Source organism: Urocitellus parryii, chromosome 10, assembly GCF_045843805.1.
Source record: "Urocitellus parryii isolate mUroPar1 chromosome 10, mUroPar1.hap1, whole genome shotgun sequence".
Classification (NCBI taxonomy): Eukaryota; Metazoa; Chordata; class Mammalia; order Rodentia; family Sciuridae; genus Urocitellus; species Urocitellus parryii.
The window spans coordinates 108,583,113-108,608,810 of NC_135540.1; the positions used below are offsets into that span (position 1 = coordinate 108,583,113).

Genomic DNA, 25,698 nt, shown 5'->3' on the forward strand with positions numbered 1-25,698 from the left:
CCACAGAGCTGCTGAATCTGCATTTTAACAAGGCCCAGGTGATTCATATTCCCATGAAAGTAACAGATCACTGAAATAAGGCATTAAGAATAAGCTAACATTAACTTATTTAAGTTAGTGTTTAAAGTTATGTATGGGTTCAATTCTGGCAATTTCAAACTATGTTCCTAAGCCAGTTGGAGAATTGGTTGAAAATGTGAAGTCCTAGACTTTGTCTTCTGAGTCCGATCTAGCAGCACCTGAGGGAGACCTGAGAGACTGTGTCTTATAGAGCCCTACAGGTGACTGGCATGCAAATGACAGACTGAAGCCCTATTTATCATCACTTTCTTAAGGAAATGATTTCAAAACATCAGGATACCATATAAAGCTTCCTCAGTTGTGCATTCTAAGGTCAATAAAGATAGGTGAATTAATAATGCAAATATTGGTTTGTTTGTTTTTTTTGTTTTGGTACTGGATATTGAACCCAGGGCATTTTACCATTGAGCTACATCCCCAATCATTTTCATTTTTTATCTTGAAACAGGGTGCCCCTAAGTTGATGAGGTTCTCCCTATCTTGCTGATGCTGGCTTTGAATTTGGGATCCTTCTGCTTCAGCTTCTCTAGTTACTAATAGTGCAAATTTACAGTTGAATGTGAGTTAAAAGCAAAGGACTGAAATAAGATGGACCCTACAGCTAGCACACACTCTGTCTTGAGGCCTTTGGTCCATGTGTTCCTTGCTGAGGTCTGGTTAATATTAGAAATAATATATATTTACTGTTGGAAACTTTCTGGAGACATCCCTGTTTAGAAGTCTGTTCTTTTTAAAATATCCACCTAGCCTGCATAAAGGATTCAGAATCTGTGTGAAGAGTGAAAGGAAGATTCACAGATCAATTTAAAAAGTTAGTATATTTTGGTACAGAACCCAGAAGCACAATAAGATGCAGAAAGAGTGGAAATGAATGAATGTCTATGAGTGGAATAGAAGGAGAATGGTCTTTGAATTATTACAGTTACACTTGCATGCTAAATGTTTGGGAGCCATTTATTTAAGCTATTCATTGTAGACTAATTAGATCTCTCCTTTAATTACAGTGGTAACAATGCAACTCAGTATAATTTAAAATATATAGGTAATTCACACATTTTCATATTTGAGAGGGCAAAAATGAGCACCTTTCTCATGCTGGACTCAGCTAGATCAAGGTTTCAATGAGTGAGAACTCTACCTTGCTCCACCTCATAGCTTTGCTTATCTGTGTCCATTCTCAGATAACACAATTTCACAAGCCTTAAACATGGCTTCTGGAAGTACCAGGAAAATAAAGTTTTTATAGCTTGTGATTCCCAATGGAGAATTTTTTTTTTTTCCTGACAGCTCTGGCCACAGTCCCCAGGAAGACTGTCATAGGTCCAGCTTTGCTGTCATGCTTATGTCTCAAGCACTGCTGTGCCCAGGCCAAGAAAGATGTCAGATTAGTCAGATTTTGGACTGAGACAGAATCATTCAAGCTGTACAGGATTACTGAGGACAATTTTCACAGATCAGGGGGTTCTGGACAATGCATGCATGTCAACTGCAGAGGTCATGCTGATAAGCTCAGTATCTTATCATACTATTCAACAGAAGCCATTTTTTGAGATGTTGATTTCGAATTGATCTCATAATAACAGAAATATTCCTCCTCCCCATCACTTTTTTTTTCCTCTGTCCCTTTCACTTTTGAAACATCTTGTACTTTATTCAAGTGGCTTGCATCAACAAATTTGTTAATTTCCCTAAGTGTGTAGAAGGGATTCTCTTGATATCTGAAGGCCATAGAACCCCATCGATTTTATATGGTTTCAGGGACAATAAGAAATAAGTTATAGTTTGCCATCTGTACAAAATTCAATACACACTGACCCAATATTACTGATGTTACAGAAACCTGTTGACATGTTTTTTATGGGTAAATTCCTTCAATTCCATCAAAGTAGTCCATTTAAGCACAATTGTTTTGGTATATATGAATGTGTCTGTAGATTCTAGACCAAATTACATTTTACATTCCACTGTTTATACATATTTTGGACTGAAACAAGTTTAATTAATGTGAGTTTAAAAATTCCCTAAAGTTTATTTGTTTTTAAAGATTTTATTGGTTTTGCTTATTACTATGTGGTTTAAATTTTTAGTAGAATTTGTAAGGAAATTGGTCAAGTAACCCAATACTTTAAATCCTTGTCATTAGGAGGTATTAATAAGCATTTGGAAAATGTAATAATCCTTTTTAGCCTATATTTTTGGAATTGAGATTAAAATGTTGTGGTTGCTCAATACAAGCAATAGATTTTGTATAATTTGCAAAAGAGCAATAAATATTTCAGAGAGGCAATCATCTTCATGGCTACTTCCAGCTGATGGTATACTCTTTTTTTTGTGTGGGTACCTGTGATTGAACTCAGGGACACTTGACCCCTGAGCCACATCCCCAGCCCTATTATGTATTTTTTATTCAGAGGCAGGGTGTCACTGAGTTGCACAGCACCTCACTTTTGCTGAGGCTTGTTTTGAACTCATGATCCTCCTTGCCTCAGCCTCCCAAGTCACTGAGATTACAAGCAGGCACCACCACGCCCAGCTGATGATGTATGGCAATAGGACATGAGCATCTGTTTTAGGTGGAAATATTAGTGAACAACAATAAATATAGCATTCCATTCCACTTGACAAAAATAAATATTTTTTAGATTTTTATTTGAGAGACCTCAGCACTTGATTGTTCTCTTTTGTTCATTATATAGTTTGATCAACCCACATATCATCATGCTAGAAATCCAGCAGATGCCCGGCATGGGAAAATATGATGGTGTCTGGTATACATATGACCACCTCCAGATTTCCTCTTTCCTGTGGTTCCTTCTCTCTTTGTCTCACCCCTGGTTAGCTTGTGCTTTCATATTTCACTTCTGGTACTCACCACAAACCTCCCCTTCCCTTTTCATTCTAGCCAGCTTGGGATGGTTTCTCAAACTTTAAGTCTCTAAGCTGTTTATAAGGCATGACTTGGTCATAAATCAATGTCCAGGACAAGTTCTCCTCCAATGTCTCCCTTCCCACATTTTTATATCAGCAAAATGAATTCTACTCAGTAGTGACTGTATTGCTTCTTTGCAGGCACATGATTTTTGGAGAAAAACTTTGTTGAAAACTTTGCCCTCTATACTGTAGTCTTTGTTATAATGTTGTTGCTCTTAGTAAGTTTGTATAGATACTAACCACTTTCATCAGTTTCTAATTATATAATAAAGTTAAAGAGTATATATGCAATAAATTTATTGTTTTAGTTTGGAAAGATAAAGTATGCATATCTGGGTCTTTGGCTATCCAGATGGCTATTATGTGGCATTTAGTAGCTATGATATTATTAGAATAGTGTGGATTAAACAGCAGACTTTTATGAGGGAGACCTACGATTAGAGTGGATTATACTTACTTTATCTACTGTAAACCATTCCATGTCAATTAAACTTTTATTGTTTTCCTTGAGCTTCTAGACCAATTGAGCAGTTATTTTGATGCATTCTTTTGATATAAATTATTTCCTTTTGTTCTCTGTAACATAGGCACCCTGTTTCTGAAGAATTATTTTCATATACTTTTTTGCTCTTTTACTCAACTAGTGGTTACTGAGCATGATTATTTTTCAGGCTGTGCAAATTACTCAAGTAATTTTCATGGGACACAGAAAAGCATATAATCTTACATAAGCGTGCAAGAAGGACACCTTTTACAGGGATAGGGAAGGCTTCACGGAGGTAGCATTTGACCTAATTCTTTAAGGACAAGTAGGAATTACCCAGGCAAGGAGGAAAAGGGAGGCTATTTCAGACAAAACATCTAACATTTTTAGAAGATCCAGCATAAGAGATTTGTGAATCTCAAGTAATAAATAGGTTGGTATCATAATTTGGATTTTAATGTAAAGGCATGAAAGAGTCACTAAGGACTTTAATTAGGGGACCATTTTGGACAGATGAACATTTCAAAAAGATCATCCTGACAGAAATGCAGAGAGTAAATTGGGAGAGGAATGTCCCAGAGTGACAGGCAGAGACCATTAGCTGACTGACACAGGGAATGATGAAGGCTTGCGCTAAGAAATAGGCAATGGGAACTGGGATAAAAGATGGGTTGAAGAGACATGAATAAAGGAAAGGCATGGGGCCACTGTTAATCTCAGATTTGGGAATGGTGCTGTCACTTATTTCTTTTCTGAACACTGAAATACCTCCAATGGTTTCTCTTCTTCTGCCACATTTTAAGCTGTGTCAAAAACGCTGTGCCCTCGTATTGTCTTTGCTTTTTCTAGAAGGCATCAGGACGGCCATAATGTCATCTGAGTCATGAAAGATGACTCAGTGTTAATAGCACTGGTCTGTCTCTCTGTCCCCTACTCAAACTGCTGGTAGGCCATCTCCACATTTGTGTGCTGCCAATTCCGAAAGTTTGCTATGATAAAATGGAACAAGGCAACTTCCCCATAAAACTGGTACCCACCATTACTGATTAAAAAAAAAAAAATCCCACAGTCATGCTCTAAATTTTCCAAAGGAATAGTAGTTTGTATTTTTTCACTATTCTCTCTTTTATTCATTATATACATAAGTATGCAAGTCTTACTTCTCCTTTCTGTCCCTCCAAGACTTTTTACTGACATCCTTTCCTATCCTTTATCACATATAGCGCTTTGTATTTAGAAAACAGAATTCCTTCCTTATTATCTCTACTTCAAGACTAAACTCAAATTTTCCCAAAATATTAACCATACTCATCGAAAACCTTGATGAGGATTTTAAAAATATTAGTAGTAGTTTTAGGTTTATAGCACATTTCCTTTTAAATGAACATAATACAATTGTTTATCCAAAGTAGACAAATTTCTATATTATTATTTTTGAAGCTATATTCTCAGGGACATTATTTTCTGTCACTGACATTTGATCATTTTTATTTTATTTCTAATTATTTTTGTTTTTCTGAACTTCACAATTAATGACACCAATGTATTATTTGGTTCTCTTTTTTTCCTCTAAAGATAGTTATTGGTGATTTTATTTCTATCTCTTATAATTCCACTCCCTGATTTTTAGGGAATAGAGGATACAAATATCTAGCACTTGTGCTGATAGGATAAACAGGACTAATCCTTTTCAAAGTACAATTAAAAACTTAGCATAACCTTTATTTAAGCTTCATAGCAATTCAGTGAAGTATAATTAGAGTCAACTAATTACCAGCCTTTGGTAGAAATGTCCTAAATTACTAAATGTAAACCTAGGAGAAAATACTTCTTATTTTCAAATTATTTATTTATTTATTTTAAACAATGAGACAGAATCTTGCTATGTTGCTAAGTCTGGCTTCAAACTGGCAATCCTCCTGCCTCATCCTCTTAAGCCTCTGGGATTACAGGCATGTGCCACCATGTCTGGCTCAAGACTTTTTAAAAACAATTATAAATAGTGATTTAAATATTAAGTTAACTAAGTTACTGGTAGTTGCAATAGCCTTGTTATCATTTCGAAGTGCTTATATATTTATGGATAATTCTCAAATATTGTGATAAAAATGAAAGATTATTATTTCTCAAAACTTTCTTTTTAGTTCTTACCATGTAAAGTACCAAATTTCTGCACCAAAACTAGTGAATACAAATGTGATAAGGAACCAAATGTTTACATATTGTCAAAGATTTCTTCAGCATTTGCAGAAAGGCAAATTCCAACTTATAACAGAGAAACCTGAGAGCTTCCACCTTAGCCAAAGCATCAAAGATAGCATCACCAGTAATGGAACAAATTTGACATGTACATTCTGGTGGGATGTTCTAGAAACAATGAAATTTTCTTTTGTTATCCCTGCCTAAAATGTACAACATGAATCCAAGCAAGAGGATATATCAAACAAACTCAAACTGAAAAATGATTTATAAAATAGTTTCCTTATTCCTTAAAATGTTCAGGTCATGAAAGACAAAGAATGATGAACTATTTCATGTTAATCAGACATGACCACTAACGCATTTGTTATCCTGGATCAGATGCTGGCCTAGGAAAAATATTGTTAGCCTTATTGGATAGTGAGGAGATTTGAATATGAACTTTGCAACAGGTAATAGCAATGTGTCAACATTAAATATTTTTATTTTGATAATTGTACTGCGATTATATAATGGAAAGTACTTGTTCTTTAAGAAATTTATACTGAAGAATTAGGAATAAAATAGCCTGTCTGCAATTTGTTTTCAAATAAAGATAGCAAAAAAGGATAGCACAAATAATTTGAGGAAATAGGAAATATATAAATAAAAAAGTAGGAATTCTAGAATTTTTTCTGTGAGTTTGAAGTTATAGCAAAGTTAAAAGCTAAACAAATATATGTCCTTTTATTTATCATTAGTATTCTTTATATTTATAAGAAAATGCTCAGTCAGTCCAGAATTCTAAGCACTTAATGAAAAGATCTGTACATGTTTTTAAAACATTAAATTATAATTCATCAAAAAATATATGTACTTTGTGAAAAAAAAAGGATTGGAAAAAAGTAGGGAAGGACTTTCCCTATCTTTTCTCTTCTTAAATTTTAACCATGTCTAGTTTGGGTTTCAGTAGATGTTTCCATAATTCTGATTAATATAATTATTTTCTCCTCTCTTAATTTATCAGTTCAAACATTATATACAGGCTTTCTCATATTGTACATTAATATTTAGTTCACATACATCTTCCTTTTCCCACAAAATAATTATGGCATCCGTTGCATCACAGTATTTTCTTGTATACTGCATTATGTTTCTGTTACTAACTTTGTACACAGTAGCTCTTGATTCTACACCTTGTGAAATAAGTATGCTTATATACTGTGTTTCTGTTCATATCTCTTCCTAGCCAGATTCTAATTTCTGTCAGCTATATATTTGTTCCCCTCTTCAAGATTAATTTTCAACATTCACATTATATTGCATAAACATCAGTAAACCTTGTGTCTTGCCTACATTTTTAAGTCTCCTGGTATAAATCAAGAAATAGCATTTGCTTGGCTGTGACTATGAGGATCAGATTCTATGAAGAGCTAGTGTGCTGGGATTGCTTCATCTTACCCCCAATTCTACTCTCAAATCTCCAGAGCTTGAGGAATGCTCAATGGACACTCCTTTCCAACATTGCACTATGAATTCAAAAAGTGTACCAAATTTTAGGTTGCTTCACATTGGGATTATATTTGTTATATAATTTTCTTCCCAGATTGTGTTTATATGTATATAAGTATGATATGTATGTGGGTGGGTGGGTGGGAGGGCATAGATGTGTGTATTTGTAAGATGAGGAAAGAAACTATATTTTTAATGTCATATGGCTTCTGACTAATCAATTACTTAGAATTCATTTCTTTTTTGAAGAAGACTAGAGTTTAACTTAATACTTCTTGTATTTACCAGTTTCCTTTTTTCACTTGTATTTTATGCTTTTATCCTAATTTTCAGTTTCAATCATGCTTCCTTTTCTGTAACACTGATATCCTTTTTCCCTCAAAGATTGCATCTAGTTGATCCTTAGACTACCACAGAGATGACTTTACAAGATTTCCCTTTCCTGGTTTTATTAAATCATGGATCCCAACTCTTTCTTTCCTTTTAAAAAATGTTCTTAATCAGTTTTCTTATAAACATTCTCAAGTGATTTTCTAAGCAAGAGTCCATGATAGGTAAATTTTCCAAGCCATTAAAATTCTTGAAGTGTCTCCTTTCATAATTTTCTAATAGTATTGTGGGTGTTGGAATATAGATTTGAAACTCATTTTAAGATTTTGAATTCAATATCTCTGAATGCTGGCTTCCAGTGTTGCAGAGGAGAAATTTATGCCAATATGACTATCATTCTTTGTTGGGGGCCAGTTTTTTTCTTAACATTGTTTGTTCCACTTTACTGGGAACTTTTAGTTTGTTTAATTTTCTGTAGGTTCTCAGTGATGTTTCTAGGGGTGTGAATTTTGACATTAATTCTTCTTCATAGTCAGCAGTGATTTGAATCCAAAGACCCATGCTTTTCTTCATTTTCAATTAAGACTTAGACATCCTGACCTGATTCTCTTTGTTATGAGTTCATTTTTTTAATTATATCATGGAGTATTCCTTTGATTTCTATTTTATTTTCCTTTGTTTTGATTTTTAAGTTCATTTAGCATATTTTTTAATTACCAAAGTGCTCTGTGTTAGCTTTGATCCTTCTTCATAGTATCTTGCTCTCAATTTGAGGGTGCAATATTTTCTTAAATCTCTCTAAGGATATTATTTAGATTTTGTTTAAAATGTGCCTGTTTCTTATTTTTTTGTTTCTTCTAGAGAAAGATGTTTTTGCTTTTTCTGCTTACTCTCTGCCATGCCACATGCTTTCGTCAAAAAATTACATGGCAGTTCTCCATTGATTATCGTGTTTAAGAATAAAGCAGTAAATAAGTTGACAGGAAGTGTGTGCACTTGGGTGAACTGACCGACAGCTAGTCGATAAACTGGGAACCTTAACATACTCAAAGCATCAACAGCTATGCTATTTGGTACACTCTGCTTCAGAGCCTTTATTCTTTCTTTAAAGTACTCCTTTACCCTATGCTAACAAATTTGGATAAATATCTGACTACTACATATTTTAAATATTGTACATAAGAAGTAAAAAAGAAGATATTGGGCACAGTGATGCATGCCTGTAATCCCAGCGACTTGGGAGGCTGAGGCAGGAGGGTCCCAGGTTCAAAGCCAGCCTCAGCAACTTAGAAACTCAGAGAAACCCTGTCTCCAATAAAATATTTAAAAAGTGCTGGGGATATGGCTCAGTGGCTAAGCACCCCTGGGTTCAATCTCCAGTACCAAAAAAAAAAAAAAAAAAAAAAAGAAGAAGAAGAAGAGGTTAAAAAAGATGGAGTAAAGGCAACTTACAGTTGATATTCACATTTCAATTGTTGAGTCATTTAATCCACAAATTTATATGGTTAGCCTAGGAATTATTTGGAGCTTTCTTGGTTGTGGCTAAGGTGCTAGAGAATATAGGAGTCAACAAAACAGATAAATTTTGTACTTCTTTGGTAAGAGATAGATTGAAAAAATTAAAATATGAAACATAGTATGTTTGGTATTATGAAGAAAATGAAAGCAGAGTAGAATAAATACAGAATGGTGAATTTAGGGAAAGGGGAAGAGATAGTTCTTGTTTAAATAAACCAGTTCAACATTACCTCCTTGATAGAGTGGCATTTGAGGAGAGCCTTGAACAAAATGAGATAGAAGATAATATAGAGATATTAAAGAAAAACTTTATAAGCAGAAGAATCAGGACAGCAAGGCAAGAGGGAATTTGTTCTGAAGAAATTCTTGATGTGTCTCAACCTTGCCTTGGAGACTAGGGTTCTGCAGACACACTGACTTCCTATATACAAGCAGGGTCTTTGGAATACATTCTAGAAGGTGGTGTTACCTTTCAGCTTCAATGAGTACCCTTCATTCACTTGCCATTATTTCAGAAATGTGTTGATATGTTCTAGTTTACTAATGCCCCCACTCTTGTTTTTTTTCATTACCATGAAATTTTACCTTATTTTTTAAAAAAAGTACATTTTAATGAACTCTTAAGGAGTAGAAAATATAAATGAATAGACTCAAGTTTCACATTGTAAAATTTAAGAACATTAAAAAATAAAATAAAAAACCTCTCTTCTAAAGAATATCTTTTAAAAATCTCCTTACAACAGTTGCAATATAAATCAAGAGAGAGCTTTTTCATAAAGATTGTAAACAAGGTCTAGGGCACTAGAGGATTTTGATGGTAATGTTAAGATGATGATCTATGTGTCATTATGCTATCTTTCACATCAACAGAAAAATAACAGCAAAGAATCATGCATCACAAACGGTGATTCATACATTCAGCAGGAAAACAAAAACAAAAACTGTTTTAAAATCATGGGTGGGATGCAGTCTTAAAGGTACTTTCCTAAAGAAATTAGCCCAATACAATGTTTCATGTATTGATTTTCATTCTTCTTCAATATCACCATAGAATATCCAGTAAACACATGATTTAAGAAATCAAAGAAAGTAAAATAAACATGATTTAAAAATATGAAAACTCATGAAGCTACTTCTCTTTCTGAGGCAGTAGCCAAGAAACTGTTTGTCAAATTAAAATTTAAATCAAAATTTAAAAAGGAACAGAAAAAAATTATATCTAACTATAGAATTCTGATTCTATGAGGTATAAAAAATGTTTTTCTCTCCCAGAGAAACCAGCAATGATTCTCAGGTGTTATATTTGTCAACAAGAAGATAACCAGAGTCCTTAAATTCCTTCTGATAGTCTGTCTTATGTAAGGGTTTAATACTTTGCCCAAGTTCATGCAGAGTTAGTAAAAGAACAGAAATTTTTAAACTGGGCCATCAGAGTTCAGGTATTGGATCTTTCATTATGTTGTACACTGCATTACTCATTTCATGTAAGGAATAATTCCTACATCCAAACTCTAGCAGGATTGCCTACTGTCTCCCTAGCATTGCAGAGACAGACAGTGATACAACCTAGGGGAAGGGCTACCTTACACAAAAACAAGCTTGTACTTAGAAATAAGACTCTCTAGAAGAAACTCTATATTTAAGCACCTTTAAAATGGTCTTCCATTTTCTTCCAAGTCTTAGGAGAGCTGATCTTTGTGTGAACGTAAGCATGTAGAGGCTTGAAATTAATGCATTGTGACATAATTCATGGTTTTGCAAAAGTATAGATGCACCCTGAACTTCAATTTATGCTTCTTGGCTTTTTGGCCATTGGTCAAACTTCAGTAGACTTGCTCTTTTTAGTTACAGTTAAAAGTTATTGATTGTTTGCCTTTAACTAGCTTTTTGTTATAGCACTAATCCTTTAATTGACAAATATTTATTAAGGCGTGATATGTGCCAAGTACTGGCTAAGAGTTGAGAGTACAATAGCACACTAGAATCCCTCTCTTTTTGGCATTTTGATTCTGTAGCCCCTTGTTCTCATGATGCCTATGACCTACTACAGGACATGGACAGTAATCTAATAATTATAGAACAAATATATACAAAGGAAATAAGTACTATAAATTGAGATAGTAGGCCTCTGAAAAAGTACATAATACAAGGATTTGATTATTCCTGGTATGAAGGGTATAGAGTGGTCAGGAATTTTTCCAAATGGAGGGATATTTGAGAAGAGTCGGAGTAAATAAAGCAAAAGTAAGGCAGAAGTGGGCTTCAGGCTGAGAGAACAAATGATTTAAAGGCTGTGTTGCAGCAAAAGACATTGATCTGAAAGAAAAGTCATGGTAGCTGGAGCCCAGGTATCACTGGGGAGAGTATAGCAAGTGAGGTTACAGAGGTGACAGGGGCCAGCCCACTCAAGATGAGCTACAGAGGATTATCTTTATCCTAGGGCAGTGGGAAGACAGTGAAGGATTTAAGCAGGGGAGTGACTTGATCAAGATCAAATTTGGCTTGAAAGAAAAACACTTGGCATGGTGTGAGGGAGTGATAGGAAGGAAACAAGAGTTGTGGAGATCAGTTAGAAGATTATTGTAAGCCAGGCTAGGTGGTGCCTGTAATCCCAGCAACTTTGGAGGCTGAAGTCAGATGATGGCAAGTTCAAGGTCAGCCTAGGCAATTTAGCAAGACTTTGTCTAAAAATAAAATATAAAGGGCTGGGGATATAGCTTAGTGGTAGAGCACCTCTGGGTTCAATCACCAGTAAAAAAGAAAGAAAGGTAAAGAAAAATATATTGTAGGACATAATGATCCAGGCAATGGATGGGAGAGCGTGTGATTTACTGAGAAATATTTTAGCAGACTTTTTCATGTACTTTGCAAAATTAAATGTTTTAATAATGAGACAATGATTTATACACTTGAAAATTAAAGACAAACTATCGAACATCTATCTGTCTATCTATGTATTAATACATTTACCTATCTTTTTTTCTTTATACTGACCTACTTTCCATTTTTGGAAGGCTGAGTCTTCTTTCCTGAAGTCTGAGAACAACAGATGCACCATTTTACAGGAAGTGCCTTTTCTTGCCCTACTTTCCACTCTTCCTGTCCATATCTTATCATTCCTTGACCTTAGTTTAAGTATCTTTTTTCAAGGAATACTGCATTAATTCCTATAATCCAGGATAGCTACCTTGATGGGATTTCCAATGCACTGAATAGTCTATGGTCATTAATTATTCATAATTCCTCATCTACTTGTAGTTTCTCTAGCTCAACTTTATCTTGAAGGCAGGAAGTGTGTCTGTCATATCATCATTACATGTTAAGTACTTAACAATGCCAGGCGTATAAAAGGAACTGAAAAAGTATTTGCCAATTAAATAAATGCATTACTTTGTAGCTTACTTGACAAGTCTAAATCCACATGTATTGTTAAAATATCTGCTTATTTTCTAAGGTGATAATGTATGGTTGGCATTTTGGTTTATGTCATCTGTGGAGGGGACATCTACACTATTTTCAGTTGGGGTCTGGTTTGCTAGTGATTGCCTCTCAGATTCTGTTATTATGAATGGATATGTAGTTAATTGAAGAAAATATTTAATTTTAAGACTCAAAAGTCATGCAGTGTTTTAGCTTACATGAAGATATTCCACCTTTAATTGTGACATGCTAGGACTGTTGCTATACTATGGTTATTTTAGAATGAAGCAGATTTCACTCACGTGAGTTTCTTATAAAAATATGAGAAATGTGACCTTTTTATTTGCTATAAAAATCCATCAGAATAACAGTGAATAAATATGAGCAAATATTTATGGTGAGAGAAATAGACTATGATATTTGAGTTATCCATTAAAGCACTTTCTGGAAAAATCCATGACCAGTTTAAAGGAGATTACAGTTCGAAGTCTAGTCTAAGTGTGGTGACCCAGTTTCTTTTTCCAGATGCCAGGAAAAATTTGTAGCAGCATTCTTATGTTCCATTTGTATAGCTATGGTAAGTGTGTGCATATATTTGTGTGCCCATTATTTTATTCCTCATCAGTTTTATTATATTATCTAATTCTTTAGCTTTTGCCATAAGAAATAGATTGTAAGTAGATGACTACTGCTCAACAATTCACAGTTTTTTTTTACTAAAGTGATTTATCTATTCAAGTAAACATAACCAAGCCCAGGGTAGTGTGATAAAAGAAGAAAAGGAGAAGATAAGAGACTGGAGAGATCAAATAAGGAAAAAAAAATAAAAAAATCTCCTATAGTGATTAAAAAAAAAAACTAACCCATGACAATACTTGCTTGCCCCCCACCAAGAAATTAAGGTCTTTGTCTCACATCCAGATATGTCTAGAAGAGGAATAACTCTGAAATATTTGAACTCTCTGAAATACAAAAAAAAAAATGAAAGACATAAAATGCACAAAATTGGCTCCATGATATGTGTTCTGTATTCTAGGTTAGATTTGTTTGTTTGTTGTTTTAGAGAACCCAGAAATCAATCTGATTATTTATGGTCAATTGGTCAATTGGTTGTTCACAAAGATCTCAAGAACATAATAGAAAAGTTACTTCAATAAATGTTTTTTGGGAAAACATCAATTTTCTTTTATCTGAGAATGTTTTTATTCATTTTTTTTACTTTTTTCTTTTTAATTTAAATTGTACAAAATATATAAAATGAGGATGATGATATTTTTTCTTTTGATGCCTTAATTATCTCACTCCACTCTCTTCTTGCTTGTGTAGTTTCTGAGGAGAAGTCTAATCTAATTCTTATACTGGCTCTTTTTCAACTGATGTGTTTTTCCCATTCTCTGACTTCTCTGAAAAATTACCCATTATCTTTGATTTTCTGCAATTTGAATTTTTATGGCAAGGTATAGATTTTTGGTATTATCCTGCTCAGTGGTTTCTGAGCTTCTAGGATAAAAGGTTTGGTATCATTAATTTTGGAAATTTCTTAGTCATTTTTATTTTAAACATCTCTGTGTTCCTTTCTCTTTCTTCACTTTCTGATTTCCCTCTTAAACAAATCTTATACCCTTTTAAAATTATCTCACAGCTCTTGGATATTCTGTTATTTTTCATTCTTTTTTTCCCTTTGCATTTGATTTGGAAATTTATATTGACATTTCTTAAATTTCACTGATTCTTTCCTCAGTTGTGTCCAGTCTCTTGATGAAACCATAAAAGCAACTTCTCATTTTTATAGTGTTTTTGATTCATAGCATTTCTCTTTGATTCATTCTTAGAGTTTCCATTATTCCTGCCAATATTTTCATCTGATCTTACATTTTATCTATTGTAGCTTTTTTCATGTTAATTGTAGTAGCTTTAAATTCCAAATCTAATAATCATAAATCTGTGCCATATCTGAGTCTGGTTTTTATGCTTGTTCTATCTCTTCAAAATATTTCTTTTTAAAAAATATTCATATATATTTAGTTTTAGATGGACACAATACCTTTATTTTATTTTCTTTTATGTGGTGCTGAGGATCAAACCCAGTGCCTCACCCGTGTCTGGTGAGCACTGTACCACTGAGCCACAACCCCAGCCCCGTGTTTCTGTCTTTTAGTATGCCTTCTTCATATTGTTAAAAGCTGAACATGATATACTTATTAAAAAAGAGCTGAGGTAGGTAGACTTTTAATGTGATATTTATGTTCATCTGGCTAGGAATTGGACTGTGTTTACTATTTTCTGTGGCTAGAAGCAATAAACTTGTAAGAGGTGTAGTTGTTTCATTTGTAATATCTTGTTTTGAAACAGGAACCCTATTGATGAACTGGAAGATATGGGGAGAGAGGGTCAATTCTATGAATCTGTGATTAGATGTCAGCTGTGTAATGAGCCTTCTGGGTATGACTTTTGTAAGTGCTTCCCTTTCCTGTTTGGTGAGATGATGTGGCTAGAAGAGGTAGGAGTTGGGTATTTCCCTTCCCCAATGTGGAGGGCTTAATGTGGTCTGGGACTGGGTATTTTCTTTCTCTCAGGTTGATTAGACTCTGATAAAAGCCCAGTTGGTTAGGCTCTGATAAAGGAGTTTCCCTTGAGGACAGATCTTGTTAAATAGAACAGAATGTTTTATATATTTAAAAAGTGACTGTTTTCACCTTCCCACTGCTTGAAGCATAGAGGATTTTTCTCTGCTTCTCACTGTGACAATCTGGTAGGGCTCCTAGAGGTAAAACATATGAAAGTGTGTCACCTACCCCCAAGACTGGACCTCCCTAGAGTTCTTAACTCTTAAACTCATTCACATTGAACCTCCAGCAGTTTATCAGTTACAGTTTGTTTTTCTGTCATGGTACTGGTTTCTGATCTTGGGTTTCTGCTCTTATAAACCATGAGTGTCTGTATTCACTTGTTTCTCCAATTTTGGGGGCAACAGGTTGCCCTATACCTCAGTTTGCTGATTTTCTAGAATTTCGTATAAATGTCTAGCTTCTGTGGCTCAGCACAATGTTTTTGAAATGAGGCAATATCCCTCTTTTTATTCACAATATTGATAAGTTATGTCTTAACCTTTTGTTTTGATTATTCTCAGCAGATTGGTCTATGAAGAGGTCTTCACTGTCATTGATTTTTTTTCCTTTTGCCTTTATTATTCCCTTTCTTATACTTAATTTGATTCAATTTTCTTTGTCAAGGTTCCTAAAATGGAGCCCAGATCATTCATGTGAATTTTTTTTTTCTCTTTTTTGGTACAAACATTTCAAGCTTTAAATTTCTTTCTTTACTACCTTGGCTACATTCTGTATGTTTGATTTGTGGGATCTTCATTTTAATGTAGTCCCAAATATAACTTCCTCAGATTTCTTATTAGTGGTTGAAGGTCACATCTTTTTATATTATTTTTCTTTAACCTCTATGCATCTTTATGTTTAACATGGATTTCTTATAGATATTATTTTGATGCTCCTTTACTTTTCATTGGAGTGTTTATATATAACATATTTAATGCAATTAATGACTCAGTGAATTTTAAATATACCTTATTGTTATTTATTTTTTCTTTCCTCTCTTCTTTAGGTTAATTAAAACTTTATTAATCTTAATAAATTTTATAAATATTAATATTAATAAATATTAATATAATGTCTTGTATCTATTACTGGATTACTGACTCATGATCTTCACTTAACTTGTTTAGTGCGTGCTGTATGTTAAACAATATCCATCTTTAACTTTATCAACAGTGGGAGGTAATATTTTAAATCCCAGTTTGGATTGCCTCACCTTAATAAAGTTCTTTCGTCTATTATTTCATTATTTATGTATATATCCCACACAACATACTATAATCTGAAAATAAAACTTAATATAATGAGGACTTTGTATGTTTTTTTTCTGTTTGAACTGTATCTGATTTTGGCACTATTTTATAATTCTTAAAAATTAACATGGAAAGGGACAGCTGTATTATGAACATAGAAGCAGAGGCTAACCACCTACATTGAAAACAATTTTAGCACCTCATCTATCATATGTAGAAATGGGAGGTTTGCTGTAGAAAAAAAAATAGGTGAAAAGTAATATATATTGTTCAGGTCCTCTTTCTCTGGTTTGGCTTCATTACTTAGTTCCTGCAATAATAACTCAACCTTTCCAGTCATTGTGAAGCTTTTTCTTATATGCTTATCTGCTGAATAAATAACAGACTTCTCTCTTGTCTTTCTCTTACATCAACAACATAGCCAATGTAAATCTGATTTTGACATTTTTAAATGTATATTTTGTTTTCTCAGAAGCTCAGACATTTTTTCCAGTTTTCTTAGGGTATACTTATACTTGACAAATAAAATCACATATATTTAAGGTTTACCATGTGAAGTGTTGATTTATTGTGAAATGATTGTTACAATTAAGCTAATCAACAAATGCATAACCTCATATAGATACGATTTCTTGTGTGTGATGAAAACATTCGTGATTGACTCTTACCATATTCCATGTGTATAATGCAGTATTATTAACTTCAGTCATAATGCTATAAATTAGATCTCTAGAACTTATTTTCCTGCATAGCTTAACCTTTATATCTTCTGACCAACATTTCTGCCTTAGCTCTGGCCCCATCCATGACAACCACTATTCTGTACTCTGTTTTTATGAGTTCAACATTTTTAGATTCTATATATAAGTGATATCATGGAGAATTTTTTGTTTCTTTGTCTGGCTTATTTTTTTTTAATCATAATATCCTACAGGTTCATCCATGTTGTTGCAAATGACAGAATTTCCAGGTTTTTTTTTTAAAAAGCTGAATGATAATCCATTGTGTGGCTGTGTGTGTGTGTGTGTGTGTGTGTATCAAATTTTCTTTATATATTCATCAACCAACACTCAATTTTTTTCCATATCATGTCTATTGTAAGGCTTCAGTGATCATGTGTCACTAGTTTTTCACAACCATTTCCTTTGAATATATACCCAGAAGTGGGATTGCTGCATCATATGGCAGTTCTGTTTTTTAGTTCCAGAAATCCCCTTACTGCTCTTCATAAAGAGTATTCTAGTTTATATTCCCAACAAAAGTGTGCCAGAGTTCCTTTCTCTCCACCTCTTCAACACTTACTATCTTTTATCTTTTGATATGTTCTAATAAGTGTGAAGTGGCATCTCATTATAGTTTAGATTTGCATTTCCTTGCTGACTAGTGCTGTTGAGCATTTTTTCATGTACCAGTCAGACATTTTTTTGTCTTCTTTTGAAAAATTTCTTCTTAGGTCTACTCAGCCATTTGTTCAATTGGCTACTTTGGTAGTATGCTGTTGAATTTTTTTAAATTAATACCTATTTTATATTGATCCCATATGGTATATATGTCTTACAAAGACTTTCTCCCATTCAAAGATTGTCTTCTCACTTTGCAGATGGCTTCCTTTTCTTTGCAGAAGTGTTTTAGTTTGGTGTAACCCCACTAGTCTACTTTTGCTTCCATTGCCTGTAGTTTTGTTTTGCCTTGTTTTGTTTTTTTTTTTGTTTTTTGGTTTTTTTTGGAAGAACTGGGAGTTGAACTCAGGGGCATTTTACCACTGAGTAACATTCCCAGCTCTTTTAATTTTGAGACAGGTTCTGCCTAAATTGCTGAGACTGGCCTTGAATTTGCGATCCTGCTGTCTCAGCCTCCTGAATCACTGGAATTACAGGTACACATCACCAGGCCTGACCATTGTCTTTGCTTTTGTTGTCATATGAAAATAGCCATTGCCCAGAATAAAGTCAAGAAGATCTTTTCTTTGTGATTTGTTCTATTAATTTTATAGGTCTAATCTCAAATTTAAGTTTTTATGTCATTGTTAACTGATTTTTAAGCTCATGGTGAGAAATAAATGTTTAGTTTCATTCTTTTGCAAGTGGGCATACTACTTTGCCAGCACCATTAATTAAGAAGATGATTCTTATTCTATTTTCGTGTTCTTAGCAAATTTGTTTAAGGTTGGTTAAATTTGTTTCTGGGGTTTATAACCTATTATCTGAGCCTACAGGTCTGTTTCTATCCAGTAGCATAATATTTTGATTGTTGATACATTGTAATATATTTTTAAATCAAGAAGTATGTGGCCTTCAGTCTTATTCTTCTTGTTCAATATTTCTTTGGCTAATTGGGGTCTTTTGTGAATCAATATGAATTTTAGGATTGTCTTTTTCTATTTGTATAAAGAATGTCATTAGGATTTTGTTATGTACTGCATTAAAGATGTAGGTCACTTTGGGTACTATGGGTTAATGGTAATATTAAGTCTTCTAATCCATGAACTCAGGATACCTTTCTATTAATTTTTATGTCCTTAATTTCCTTTATAAATATTTTGTAATTTTCAGTGTACAGATGTTTTACCTCTTCGGTTATGTTTATTCCAAAGCTTCTTATTCTTTTCATTACTACTATGAATGAGATTGCTTTCTTAATTTCCTTTCAGATGACTTGCTGTTTGTATGTAGAAATACAACTGATTGTTGTATGTTGAATTTGTATCCTGAAAATTTACCAGATTGGTTTATTAGTTTTTGTGACCTCTAAATTTCATGAATCTGAATGTCTATATTCCCTCCAATATTGAGAAAAATTTCAGAAGTTATTTCTTTACTCTTGCTGTATCTTTCTCTTTCTTTTGTTCCTGGAGTCACAAAAGCACATTTTTTTTTTATGGAGTCCCATAGTTCCTATAGTCTTTCTGTACTCTTTTTCATTGTATTTTTTTCCTTCTTGATTGGATATTTTCACATGACCTATCTTTGAATGCAAAAATTCTTTCATGTGTTTAATTTGGGTTTATTATTAAAGATCTCTATTGAATTTTCCACTTCATTCATTGTATTTTCTAGCTCCATAATTTCTGTGTAGATCTTTCTATGTTATCTGTCTCTGTTGAACTTGTAGATTTGTTGGTGTATTGTTTTTCTTATTTTATTGAGTTGTCTGTGTTCTTTTGTTGCTAACTGATCTTCCTTAAAAAGTTATTTTGATTTTTTTGTAAGGTAATTCATAGTCTTCATTTCTTTTGGGTTGGTTAGCAGAACTTTATTACATGGTGCCATGTTTGCCTTATTCATCATGATCTGTGTAGCCTTTTGTTGATGTCTGTCCATGTGATGGAACAAACACCTCTTCTTTTCCTTGCAGACTAATTTTGGCATGTTCAAATCTTCTCATGCTGCACACCTGTACTAATGAAACTGTCTCCAGGATTACAGTTAAGTAAGGCTGAATTCAGGTCATGTGGCTTCTGGTAGGACCCCTGAAAGCCTACATTTAACATGTACTTTCTCTGTTAGTAAAGTTTTCTCATCCAATTTTAAAAACCAACTCATTATTTAAGACTATAAGGTCTCTTCCATATTTTTTTTTCAAATGATCCCTCATCCCATTTGAACTCCTCTACTGATTGGCTTAAACAATTGATGATCCTCTCTGAAGCCTATATGATCTCAGGTTTATGGCTAGGTGGTATTCACTTCCTACGGAAAACAAAAATATATACACACACATTATAAGAAATAACTGAGTATCTCCTATGAAGTGAATAAATTTTAAGAGTGCATAAATAAATGATGGATTTATGAATTTCAAAGGATGTTTATGATTTTGTAAGGTTGAGCATTGGAAAATTGCAAAAGAATCTGAGTTGTACACCTATTTGTTGTAAAACCATTCTAGAATGGCAGCCTCCCTTTTTTTATGTTGAGAAACAGAATGATAGCTATTGAAATGTTTCACTCTCCACTCCAATTCCAACCTTTTGAACTCTGTGATGTTGGAGCTGGTATTCCACCAAATTCGTTTCACCTTTCTCAGTTCATTCCTCTTAGGATCGGCCAGTGGAGGAAGCTCCAAAAAGGGTGTGAGCTGGAAGAAATGACAAAGTTACCCTCTCCTTCCAGTGGGTTTTTGATGCACTTCATGCCCACTGTGATTAAATAAATCATTTCAGTAAGACTTTTTACCACAGAAGTGGCAATTTTGTCTTGTGAAAAAAGCTATTGCAGTGTTTACAGAACTTGCAGTACTGGCTCCATCATGCTTCTCCTCAGAGATACTAACCTGACTAGCAGCTCTCATTTTTCTACAACATAAATTGGAGCTCCATGGGGTCCATTCTCTAAGTGTCTAAAATTTAATAATTCCATCCTCTTCCCTTTTTTCACCAGTCACAGGGATAGTAGCTGCTTTCTGACATTACTACTTCCCAGATATCTTAAAATTCTCTAACTCTTCCAGTTGCATAGTTAACAACTTTACAACTAGTTAACAATTCTCAATATTAAATTTGCTGTAGTCCAGAGCCTAATAAGTTTTCTGTCCCCTGACTAAACTCTAATTGATAGTCCTGAGAAGTAATAAAATGGAAAGAGAAGAAAGTCTTTCCCTGGGCTGGGGATGTGGCTCAAGCGGTAGTGCGCTTGCCTGGCATGCGTGCGACCCGGGTTCGATCCTCAGCACCACATACCAACAAAGATGTTGTGTCCGCCGAGAACTAAAAAATAAATATTAAAAATTCTCTCTCTCTCTCTCTCTCTCTCTCTCTCTCTCTCTCTCTCTCTCTCTCCCCTCTCTCACTCTCTCTTAAAAAAAAAAAAGAAAGTCTTTCCCTGCACAAAAATGAAGAACCAGAAAGTCTAAGAGTTGTTTCATCCAGAATGAATCCAGTAATTTGAGATTCAACATGGCTAACTAAAATTTTAAACTTTTCTACAGAAAAGTATTTCCTTAGCTACTGATGATTCCAAGTTTTCAAGCATAAATCTAGTTATGTGATTTTGGAGGTATGAGCTTAAGGCAATATTACAGAAACAGGATGACCACATATTAAATGCTAACAGGGCTTCCCCAGAAGTTCTGCTGTAGGCTATTTGTTGAATCTGAGTCCAAACAGTTGTCTGAATAGGAGACAAGGATACAGATATTGTGGAGGTGGTATAGAGAGCAAAGGAACGGAAATGCCTTTTTTTTTTTGTATTCACAAGATCATATGTAACATTTAATTATTAAGTATTAAAAATGAAAACTTTAAGAAATTAAATATTTTGAGATTCATTCAAATCAAAGGACTTTTTTGGTTCTACATATTTATTTATAAATCTTGACTATAAGCAAACAATTCCAAAGTTCAAATAAATGCTGTTTTTCATTTATATGAAATACTCTAAATATAACTCAACTTCATGAAAATTTCTTACATATCTGTCCTCTAAGATGGACTCCATTTCTACATGTAAAATATATTTCCTTAGATGAATATTTTTGATACATCACAGTTTAATAATATTTATATATCTAGGTGTTAAACATATGTATAATTTTTGAAAATTAAATTCTTTTTTAAAACACATTGGCAATATTAATATGAAAATGCAATAAGCTCATTTTAAAATGTGATTAATTTTGAATTAATGTGTTTTTAGAGGGTTATCAGGAATTTAACCTAGGGGTGCTTAACCACTAAGCATAGCCCAGCCCTTTTTAAAATTTTTTTTTTATTTTGAGACAGAATCTTACTAAATTTCTGAGACTGGATTTGAACTCATGGTCCTCCTGCCTCAGCCTCCCAAACTGATAGAATTACAGGCATGTGCCACCATGCCAAGCATGACTACTTTTGAGATTATAAAAAATTACAGTGGATAATGTACAATGAAAACTTAGCCAGTTTTATAAAATCTTAACAATTTGCTACATTTGACTTTGAACTTTTAGCTGATTTGGTGTTTTTCTTTTTACATACACTTTTATACTATTACTTAATGCATTTATAGTCTAAAAGTATACATATTATTCTTTTGAAAAAGTTCAAACATTATACAAACTAATCATATATTATTTGTAATTCTATAACATATTTTTGACTAAAATTAATTCCTGTGATTTATCTATGGTGTTATATAATAGTTGTAATTCATTCATTCATTCTGACTTCAAGTATTTTATTATGAATATGCCACAATTTATTTATTGACTCCTCTGTAATGGACACTAAAGAGATTTCTAATATTTTCTTAAAGAAACAATTCAGGAAAAAATGTTGTGCATATCCACTGTACATATAAATTTTTGAATATATAGCTGGAAATGATATATCCCTTGGGTCAGTTTTCATACACATCTTTAACCACACTAGATGTTGTTTATATAAATCTGGTACCAAGAAAGGAACATTCCTTCCTGCAGGGTGTGAGTGTTCTGTTTCTCCAGTTTCATACCAACATCAGTTTTACTTCTTAATTTGTACATACATCATGGTATTTCATAATGTCTCATTGTTTTATTTATTTTGCATGTCTCTAATTACTGGTTACATTGAATCTTTTTTTAGATGCTTATTAACAGCATTTTTGTTTTCTGAAAATGGCATTATAAAATATGACCCACTTTTCCTCCTGATAGTTTTATATAGATAGATAGATTTTAATGCTATGTATTTATATACACTTAGAAAATATTCTGTGAGCCTGAGTTTTGTGTTTTAAACTCATTTATGTTATCTTAGGTTGAAGTGAACAGTTTTATTTTAATGTGGTCAAATTTAGCAAGCTTTTATTTTATGCTTTGATTTTTGCAACTTGTAAAAAAAATATCCTTTCTCTCTTAGTAATGTGTATTTGCCAACACTTTCTTTTAAACTTGAAAACTTTACTTGTGGTTTTATGTATAGCTGAAATTTACTTGAAGTATACTATGAATAAAAATAGAATTTTATTTCATGCCATATTTACAACCAACTCCCAGTACATTGTATAGAGTAGTCAATCCTTTCTCCCCTCTGTAATGCTACTGCTATAATACATCAAATTTCCATGTGGGTAGAAACATATGCTTATATATATACAGATATTTTGTTCCTTTGGGTGTCTCAAGTCAGTATCATACTGTTTTAAGTACAGTAACTATAATAGGAATAGAGTTCCAAAATCTGGTAAAGCATGCTTTCATGAGCATATACAGCTTACAAGTGTCACTAGAAAAATTAAGTCTTATTTTTCACCAATTTTTTAAATTGATAGGATATAATAATCATACCTATTTTTGAGTTATGATAATGCAATACATGTATATAGTGTGCAGTGAACAAACCAGGGTATTTGACATTTTCATATTAAATATTTATCATTTATTTGTGTTTGGAACCTTCAAATTTCTCTCTTCTATTTCTTTATAAAATATATAATAAATTTTTGTAAACTATAGTCACCCTAGTGTTCTGTAGAATATTAGAACTTATTTCCCTGTGTAACTGTATTTCAGTACCTATTATACTACCTCCGTCTGTCTACCTCTCTTCCCCCTGCTCCTCCTATCCTCTAGTGTGACACTGTTCTACTCTAGTTATGTGAAATCAGCATTTTGCTTCCACAGAGTATGTAGTATTTCTTTTTGTGTAAAGAAATGGGTAAAAAATAAAACTTAATTTTATATATAACCTCAAGTTTGTTTGCTAATATAAGAGGCAGATATTTGGCTTAGAAATGCATCCACAATAAGTGGGGGAACAGGGAAGAATAAAAGTTCAGTGCTTAGACACAGGGGAATGAAGGGAAGGGAGGGGAATAGGAAAAGGTAAGACAGTGGGATGAATCTCACATAAATTTTTATGTACATATATAAATATATCACAGTGAATCTCAACATCATGTACATCCAAAAGAATGGGGTCCTAATTAGAATAAGATATATTCCCTGCTTGTTTAATTATATCAAAATAGACTCTACTGTCATGTATAACTAAAAAGAACCAATAACATTTAAAAATAATTTTTAAAAAGAAATGGATCATCCTGTTGACATATCTCTGTTCATTTTGTCAGTTTGCGGTTACAGCCTCTGATGCTTATTTCTGGGGGCCCTGGGAGATATGTAATATGAATGTTCCATGTTTGCATTGTAGGGTGGGTGTGTATTTATGTTCATCTATGATGCTACTATTTCAATAATAATGCCATATTTATTCCTGAGAAAAGTCAAAGGAGTGCTTCGTCAGGAAATATATATATATCAGGAAATATATATATATATATATATTTCCCCCCCAAGGGTCAATTATAGAATTTTGAATACTATTTTTATTCTGTATAAAACATTTTCTATTATATTAGGGAGGACTAGATAGAAACTCGGAAGTCAACAGAACTTGTGACAGGATTTTTAACTCATTTTAAAAAGTATAAAAACAATAGAGCAACATTAGCTCTTTTATCACACAAAAGGATCTGAAGTCACTGCTGTAGTTGTAAGTAGTCTGATGATTTATCATTTTTAGGTTCAATTCTTCCAGTCAGTGAGATGCTCATTGAGTCTTGTGAATGAGGAGTCTCTTTAATTATATTAACTGAAATTAGAGGGCAAATGTTAAAGCAAACTAATATTTTCAATGGCAAAATATTCATTAAACCCCTTGGTATCGAGCACTGTGACTTTTTATTATAAACTCATCTGCAGCCTTATTAAAATAGGTTCTAACACCTATATTACAGTCAAACATCTCTTTTAGACACAAATCATTATATAGCTATGAAAAATTTACTTACACACTAATATTTTATATCCTACATTTTTATTATTGTAAATGTTTAGTAAGCTTCACCTAGCAATCTAATTCTATTCTGGATGCTGGAAATATAGAAGTGACTAAGTCATGGATCTCATCTTCAAGAATTTCATATGAAATTTCATAAGGGGAATTACCACTTAGAAAAATCATGTGGTAATGATTAGCAACCATTCAGCACCTTATTTATTCAAATGATTCTACTTATTACAACCATCCTATGTGTATCCTTCTCCTATACAAATGAGGAAACTGAGGCTGTATAGTCTAAATAGTTTTCCCAATGTATTTCAAAACCAAACCTCATTATTAGAATTATTAGTTAATTTTTTATTAGGCATGTTTCCTAGAACTTAATATCAAAAAGTAGCTCTACAGAGACTGCTATTTATTAAATGGCATAACCAGAGATATTGCAAAACTGTTGTTTTTCCCTGAGATCCAACTTGCTCCTAAATAGAATACTGAATAAGTGATCTGGAGTTGAAATGTGTAGATGATGAAAAGATATTGATATTATAGAGTACCACAGAGATGGCTGTGCCTGATCTGAATCTTGACAATTGACTCAGCTAGCAGAAACCAGCACCCTCACCAGCAATCAGAAAGATCAAA

The 25,698-nt window shown here is 33.1% G+C and overlaps 1 protein-coding gene across 2 annotated transcripts in view; it reads right to left on the reverse strand.

Annotated features, from left to right (window-relative positions):
- Nucleotides 1-25,698, reverse strand: part of Gabrb1 (gamma-aminobutyric acid type A receptor subunit beta1) — a 379,104-nt gene that overhangs the window by 281,035 nt on the left and 72,371 nt on the right. The gene's annotated exons all lie outside the window — the stretch shown is intronic.